Genomic DNA, 8,511 nt, shown 5'->3' on the forward strand with positions numbered 1-8,511 from the left:
TATTTCCCCTCATCTTAAAAATATAATTTTATTTATTTTTATTATATTGAGTTAATTAAATTACATTTAATTCACATAGTCTATGTAGTCTTAATTTTATTTGCTTAACATAGTACATCCAAATAAGACTGTGGATTCAAATTTTATGGTTGAAAGGGAGAACAGAAAGCACTTACTTCAATAATTTTTAAACACAGGTCCACAGAATAATTTCAGATGTGTTTGAATTTTTACCACTAACTGATAGAATGGAAAACATATGGATTTTTTTCCTTAAAACTCTTAATCTTTTTAATATAAAGGATTTTATATTAAAAATAAAAAATTCATTGTAGTTAAAATATTCTTTTTAATGAAAAAGCATAACTGAAAATGACAGTTTGTGTGTTGGTATATTTTAAACCCTTATTCAAAAATAAATGTTGTCAATAGCAAATTAGTTGAGTTCTCCTTCTTTCATTGTTGCATGAAATTTAAAGATCGAGAGATACTGATCTAATTCATGATAAGAAAAAAAAGAAACCAAAGATCACAGACTTTAAGTGACTTATTCCTGCAAAGTCCCAAAGAAAGGTCAGTGAAAGATCTGGAATTATCAAGCCTTTGATCACCAATAGCATGTGCTTTAGTTTTTCCAAGAGCTTTTGATCTTTAATGGTGAAAACTTTAATTCAATCAAAAAAATCACTTGTTGCATGATGTTTAGCAGTTAGCTCACTATAATAAAAAGGTACCAAGTTCTTTAAAAAAAGTTTAAAAAATCAACTTACATAAATGCAAAATACAAAATTTTATGTTTAATCTTTTTGAATTATTGATTTATCAAGACAATTGTTATCAGCTATAATAACTAGGTGTTCAAAAACATTTACTGATTTGAAAATATAACATACTTATTACAGAGTCATACATACAGCCTCATGGTTCACTGACTTACTTTGAATATATTTTAAAATTCTTCACCTTGATTTAAAATTGGCTGTTAAAAATATTACATATGCTGGCATTTTATGGCAAATTAGTAGAACTGTATGTTGAAAAGGCATACTCCATTTCCACCCTGACATATTCATGTATTGATTAGCATTCCCTGGTTCCTATGTGAATGACAGAGAGAGAAAAATCATGGGAACATGAACATCATCTAATCCTAAGGACTTTTTTTGAGTTACTATATCCACAGGAGTGAGATACATAAACTTAGTAAATTATTCTTTGTGATATCCATTGACCATGCTGAGGAGATAGCCCAGGGGTGGAGAGCTTACCTAGTGTGCTTTAGGCCCCAGGTTCAATCCCCAGAACCACACAAACACACCCTAAATGATCTGTTGAGATTTTGTACAAAATGTGCTATCTGCACAATGATAGAACTATGAAGAAAGAAATTTAGAAAATATAAGCACCAGTAAAACATTCAAAGGCCTGTGTAAAGGTCTAAAACAGAATCAGGAAGGATATGTAGTTCTAACTCTATGTGGAAAAGAGGGAGCTCAAGTACCAGAGGTAGTCAAATGGTGACTTCAGCTAATAATTATTCTTTTAGGAATTATTATTTCTGGAATATGATAAAGCAGAGTCTTTTTTTTTAATTTGCCTTAATATTTCCTTTCTAGCTCTCTTTTGATCTCTTTTGATTTGGTTTCACTTTCCTTCGCCTAAAAGCCTTTCTTTATCATTTTCTGTTCTTGAGTTCTACTGACAACAGATTTTCTCAGCTTTGGATTTTCTGAATTGTGTAGGTGTGCAAAGTGGAGGGACCAAATCAAGCTCTTTAACATATGTATTAAGGATATAATCTTAATTACTTCCTGTCTTCTACTGGTTTTGAAATTAGTTTGTTCTTCCTGTTCTGGGGCCTTCAGTTATAACATTAGATTACTTAGGATCTTTCTTTTTGTTTCAACAAAGGTACTCAATGATATAACTTTTCTCTAAGTAAGTTATAGTATACTGTGCCTCATGCTGTACCAGAGATACTGATGTGTTATATCTCTGTTCTCATTTGCTTTTAGACACTTTTATTTTTACTCTGATTTCTTCTGTGATTCGTTGCTCATTCCAAAAATATTTAATCTCCAGGTATCAAATTCTGAAGAATAGTTTTGTCTAATACAGCAATGTTAGTTGGAACCCATTATCTTTCATGGCTTGGGATTATTCCAAGGCCAACTGACTTTTAGGGTCTGGGCTAAGAAATCAGTTGAAGTCCTAATTGGCTTACCTCAAAATATAGCTTGCTGTTTTTCTCTTGTGGTTTTAAAATTCTATCCTTTTCTATATATTAGGTGTTTTAATTATAATGTGTCCGAAGAGGATCAATTTTGATCTTGTTTATTTAGGATTCTGAAAGCATCCAGTATTTGGATTTCCATATCATTCTTAAGGTTTGGAAAATTTTGGGATATTACTTTGTTAGAAAGTTTGTAGTTTGTATTTAGGTCTTGAAATTCTGCTCATGGTCTCTTAACATCTTCTCTTTGTTGTCTTTGAGACCCAAGAATCTGTGGTCTAGTCTATTGGTGATGCTTTCAACTGATTATTTATTTATTTATTAAATCTTTTATTTCTAAGATTTCTGTTTGGTTCTTTTCAAGAATCTCTTTCTCTTTCTTGGAATGTTCTTTTACTTCCTATATATAGTCTCTCTTAGTTTATTTCTTAGCTCTTCCTTTAATATTTTAATTATCAACTTTCTAACTTCTTTCTCTGGCATTTTCTCCACTGTGGTATCAATGGGGTCAGTTGTGATGTGAACAATTTGGAGTGGCTTGTTCCATTGATTTTTCATATCACTAATATCCTTACCCAGCTTTGGGGATGATTCTCTCCTTTTCTTTTACATAAGAGACTTTTTAGTGAGCTGCTCTTTTCATAACATGTGTCCTGGATTAGGTGATTATCTTGGTGTCAATATTTTCACTCAATTTGTACTTGCTACTATGTTCAGACTCTAACACCATATTGAGAGGAGATAATAAATTCCAGTAATTATAGTCCCTTCAGAAAATGCCTTATACTAATAAATCTTTTTTTAAAAAAATACTAACAATGCTCTTCAGCAGCCCACTAATCTATTTTTGCTAATCAGAGTTTTGAAATAGGGTTTCTATTTTCTGGGTTTTCAGTTATTGTGCAGTTTTAAAATTCTCAACTCTGACGCAAAGTGGTCAAAGTATGCAGAATTTCACTATAGGGATCTCTCGTGGCTGGAAAGCTCAGGTGTACCTGCCTCTTCTAGGCATGTCAGATCATGTGCTGGGTTGAGAAGATGGGAATGTATTAGCCTATCCTCCACCCCTTCTAGATTTGGATCACTAGATTTGGTTTGAATTTAACTGTTCTCTGTCCCCAACCCCCATGTCAGACTGGCTCCTAATCCCAGAGTTTGGATTGCCTGTTTTAAGTAAAATCTTTGTTCTTCTCGGTTTTGTAGACTCAATTTTCAGGTGCTGAATTGTTGTTCTGATTACTCTTGGAGAACTGCTATGATAGTGTGGCTTCCTTTGAACATCTTATTCCATTCTGCAAAGGGACAGACTACATGGATTAAAAGAATTTTTAAAATATAGTTAATTAAGAGTAAAGAAGTTGGGATATGAAGGCAAAAGGAGGGTTCGAATATTCAAAAAAAAAAAGAAGAATGTAGAGACAAGGACATGGGTCATGCATGGAGGCCTAAAAGAGGGAAAAAGTGAAGAAGTAGAACAGAAATATTTTTTATTTCCTATTAGAGGGAAAGGTGAGAAAGGTAAGAGTAATTAAACAAGCGAACAAGTTGAGTGGAACGACACCAACCCCTGCCCATAGCAAACGATAAAACTAAAAATTAAAAAATAATAGAAGAAAACCCAAATTTTTAAAAAAATGTCTCTTTTAGAAAAACAGAAAGAAATACTAAAAGGTCAGTAAGAGGGAAAAATGCTAAAATAGGGGAATAAAACAACTTAGAAATATGTGTAGATGTTTATACATGAATTAATCTGCAAGTATAACCCAAATGACTAAAGAAATTAATAATAATAAGGAGAAATTCTTAGTTAAAACTGCATAAAATTTTCCCAGATGTGAAAAGTTGAGCATTTACATCATATTGCAGACTGTTCTGTCCTTTACTTGTTGAGCTATGAACTTCTTAGAGACAGCCAGATTGGGTAAAATTAAACCCAACCTTCTTTTGTGATTTTTGCCATGACATTTGTATAGTATATTGAGGGTGTAGCAGATTGAATAGCTTCTATGCTCAACAGTACATGGGGGATGGGACTCAAAGTACCTGCTATTGGAATTTTGTTCCATTGTCTTAGATTGCTGCTCTTCCTGGTTGAAAATAGTACAGAGATCTATTTGTGAGGTTCTAACTGCTGGGGGTAAGTTTGAAACAGAACTTTGGGCCTTTGTTTTGGGTATCTACTCTGGAGCATATTAATCTCTACACTTTTATGGCTGAATAGATGTTCATCTCAGCTGGATGTCTGGATTACTAGCATCTCCCCAGAATTCTATTCCTAGGGCAGGGTGACAGACTACTCTGGGTGGATGGTACATGGCATGTTTTCTGTAGCCCACCCACCACTCAAATATAAATTTCCAATTCTGCCCGAGAATATTACTTGCTCACCTGATCAATCTTCCCCGATATCTCTCATCTGGTCTTTTGTACCACAAAGCTCAAAAGAACACTCTCCTGTCTCCAGTGTAATCACACCTGTCAGAACAATTTCCCTGAGCCTTTCCCACCGGTTGCTTGAGTGCTGCAGGGCTCAAAGGAAGAGCATATTATAATCTCCTCTGTACCTCTGTCTTGTCCTCCTGGATCCACTATTCTTCATAACTATTTTGGGATCCTGATTTTCAAAGTGCACTTTAGGTCACACAGTAAGCACTCATTGTAACACAGTGAAAGGATTTGTTAAGGAATCTTGGGTTCCCATAGGAATGAGATTTGGCATAAAATCCTTGAGTTGGATCTCCACCTCAGCTCTTCACTCAGAAGTTCAGAAAGATGGAATAACCAATAAAAAAACAAAAATAGAATGAACCGGACATAACTTTCCTGTGTTCATATATGAATTACACAGCCATTGTAACTTCACATCATGTACAACCAGAAGAATGGGAAATTATACTCCGTGTATGTATGATATGACAAAATACACTCTACTGTCATGTATAACTCAAAAAAGCAAATAAAAAATTAAAATAAATAAATAAATAGATCTTTCCTCCTTTAAAAAAAAAAGATGGAAAACATGTGGACTAAATTTGTCCACTGTATTTCTGATTCCCTTTGTGTTGCCCCTAGCTTCATGGTGACACTGTGATCCCTGCTGGGCTCTAGTATATTTCCTTATATCTCCATTCACTGCTCTAGTATCTGAGTTTCTATGAAATCTCTTGACAGACAGATAATGATGTTTATTGGTTTTCTTCAGATCCCCCCATCTTCATTAAGTCATATACCTGTTGTTCAAAACCCAAACAGTAGAGCAAGTGAGAAGTACCTCCTTCCCCTCCTCTGTCACCTTGCAACTGTAAGAAAGCAAATTCTTAAAGTGGAAGGAAGGACATAGAGATGAGTGAAGTTATATTTAATTGGAAGTTCTTTAGTCTAGAAATTTGATTACAAGTATAGATAAACTTGAGGTGTTACACCTGGATTGGTCATTGCTTCTAGTCTTTTATGGTGAATGAAGCTCAGATATAAATTTTTCCTACATTTAAATATTGCCTATCTTCTTCCAGTAGAAAGACCTAGAGCAATAGTGATGAGAGCAAGATTGTCATCTTGAAATGTCACTTCTCACTCAAAGCCACCTAGTTTCAGTGGAGACATCATTGCTTCCAGGTTTCAGATACTTGCAAATTGAGCCTGGGAAATCTTTCATGTTAGTTAGCAAGAAAGCTATCAAAGACTAATGGAGTCAATTTAAAATTATTCAACAGCCAAATTTGTGAATCTTTTATTAACCAAAATGAGTCTATTTAAGCATCAATAATTTTAATGATTATGATGGATTAAGCAGATTAAACTTATATCCATGGGTACATTATGATATTAAAAAACTGTCCATTTCCAGAGGATTATAGAAATTAATTCATTGTTATGAAAATTGGTTAATAAAGGGGAAAATTGAGCTAGTATTCTGCATTTCCTATTCATTTTACCATGGATAACAAAACAGTAAATGAGAGGAAATATTTCTTTATAAAAGTATTCTAATAATCCAATAAAAATGAAATTAAAGGGCTGGGGTTGTGACTTAGAAGTAAAGAGTTTGCTTAGCATGTGTGAGGCCCTGGGTTTGATCCTCAGCACCACATAATAAATAAAAATTAAATAAATGTATTTTGTCCACCTACAGCTAAAAAAAGAAATTAAAGCATTAGAATATTACTGTTTTGTAACCCCCAATAAATGATTAGACACAGGGATTAAGCTTCAATAGTTACCAAGATCACTGAGAAACCAAGCAACATTGTGTTTTTCCTATAACTTTAGTTTACCTTACTTATAATTTACCAAACAGAACAATTTAAATTCTAATCCACTTTCTAATTTACCAAACAGAACAATTTAAATTCTAATCCACTTTCTGTACCCAGCCACCAATTATCAGGACAACAGAGGACGGAGGAACATCTTGAGTTGTACCATGAATGTTCAGTCTCCAAGATCCAGCCTATGGGGACAACTATAGTTCATTTCTTCAACAGATGAATTTTAAGAAAAAGAAAGCAACTGAAATAAGAATGAACTAGAACTCTCTCTCTCTCTGTAGATTTAATGAAAAAAAAAAAAGCCTGTAAACCACTTTTGTCTTGTCTAATGTCTATTGAGTTCTACCTGAAAGTCTGAGCTTTTAAATTTTTTTAGTAAGCCCATCTTCTGCTACATATTTAGTAGTCCAAATTAACATTATATTTTACTAGCTATTTTGAGAGTTAATTGTATAAACAGCATGAGATAAGGGAACTTGAAACAAAGCTACATGCTGGAAAACTAATCATATCTCCCTTTGTACAATTATCCCAATACTATTCTCAGCCATAGTAATTTGGCTATTTTTTAACCCAGCAACACAATGCAAATACTGAATTACATGTGGTTTTACCAAATTTCTAATAAACCAAATAATTTAATTAAATTGAGATATCTTCCTGAAGTACAATTGTGATTTTAAAAATCAAATAATTGCTAATATCAGTAATGACAGTTTTAGCAATAATATTTGGTAATAATAAATAATAATAAAATCAAATGCAAATCAATTTTATTGACTAATAAAGAGGTGAAAAGATCAAGCAAATTTCTAACATTACACTGTGAAATTGTTAAATATGTTTTGATGGGGAAATTCTTAGGCAGAGAATCAGCAAAGCACATCTTATTTTTGACACTTGCATTATTCAATACAAAAGCATGCTTGTCACAGGCATAGATACACTTGACACATCATCAGATTCCAAGACTCAGATTCCTCAGACTCCAAGAGACCTCACTGGAGCCATTTAAAATATTTGTAAGGAGAAGCAGAACAGGTAGCATCTGCTTAACAGTGGCATATCCTGGTTGAAAAAATGCCCTTATTGGGAAGGGTGGAGCTGACTATCTGCTGTTACAGAGCTAACTCAAAGTGTTACGCAAGATGCTTCTTTAGCTCCAAAAGCTAGAAGAGGAAATGACCATGAGGGCCCTCAGACTTGTCTCTGCTCATTACCTAAAGCTAAGTAAAATCAAAGGCTTCATTTACCTTCTGTGCCTATCTTTTCAGTCTTATTTCTCAACCTGTCTCTTTTATCCTTTTAACTCCAATTACACATTATTCTTGCTGTTCTTACAGTAGGTCATGCTGTTTTTCAATACCAGCTCTTTATAATGCTAAGAAAAGTACCCAGACTTTGAAATTGGGGAGAAGATGACTGTTCTGCCTGGTGAATCTTTTGGAGTCATTTTTCCTTTTCATAATCTTTGAGGTATATCACAACTCTATAAATTGCCAAACACTGACAGTAATTCACATAAATATTGTATAGTCTTCATGATAATGAGGAACCGAATGTGGAATCCAATGAGGATGTATTTGATTATTGTCTTGTGCATATTGGTCAATTTTTTATCTATTTATAAACTCATTTCAATATTTCTGATGACCAGTATGTGTGTGTATGTGTGTGTTTAGATTCTCTCGAATCACAGTGTACTTCATTAATGAATTAAATAAAATTTTATAAATATTCATTTTACATTTTCAGGGAGTTATGGGTTTTACCTTTTAAAACTACCCTTAAAATAATTTTCCCCTTCCTTCTAGATGATCCCATCATTGTGTACACTTTTAAATAGTGATTAATCTTTAATATTCAGCAAAAGCAATGAGTTATCTTTGCAATCATTAACTGGCATAGGTAGGCAAAACTGGCAGCCAATCACACATTCTATTCCATTGTTCAAGTATGTTTTTGATCATAACAATTGTTAGATTCTGCTATATTAATTTTATCACCTGT

The sequence above is a fragment of the Spermophilus citellus genome (genome assembly GCF_964194105.1).
Source record: "Spermophilus citellus genome assembly, chromosome: 6".
Lineage (NCBI taxonomy): Eukaryota > Metazoa > Chordata > Mammalia > Rodentia > Sciuridae > Spermophilus > Spermophilus citellus.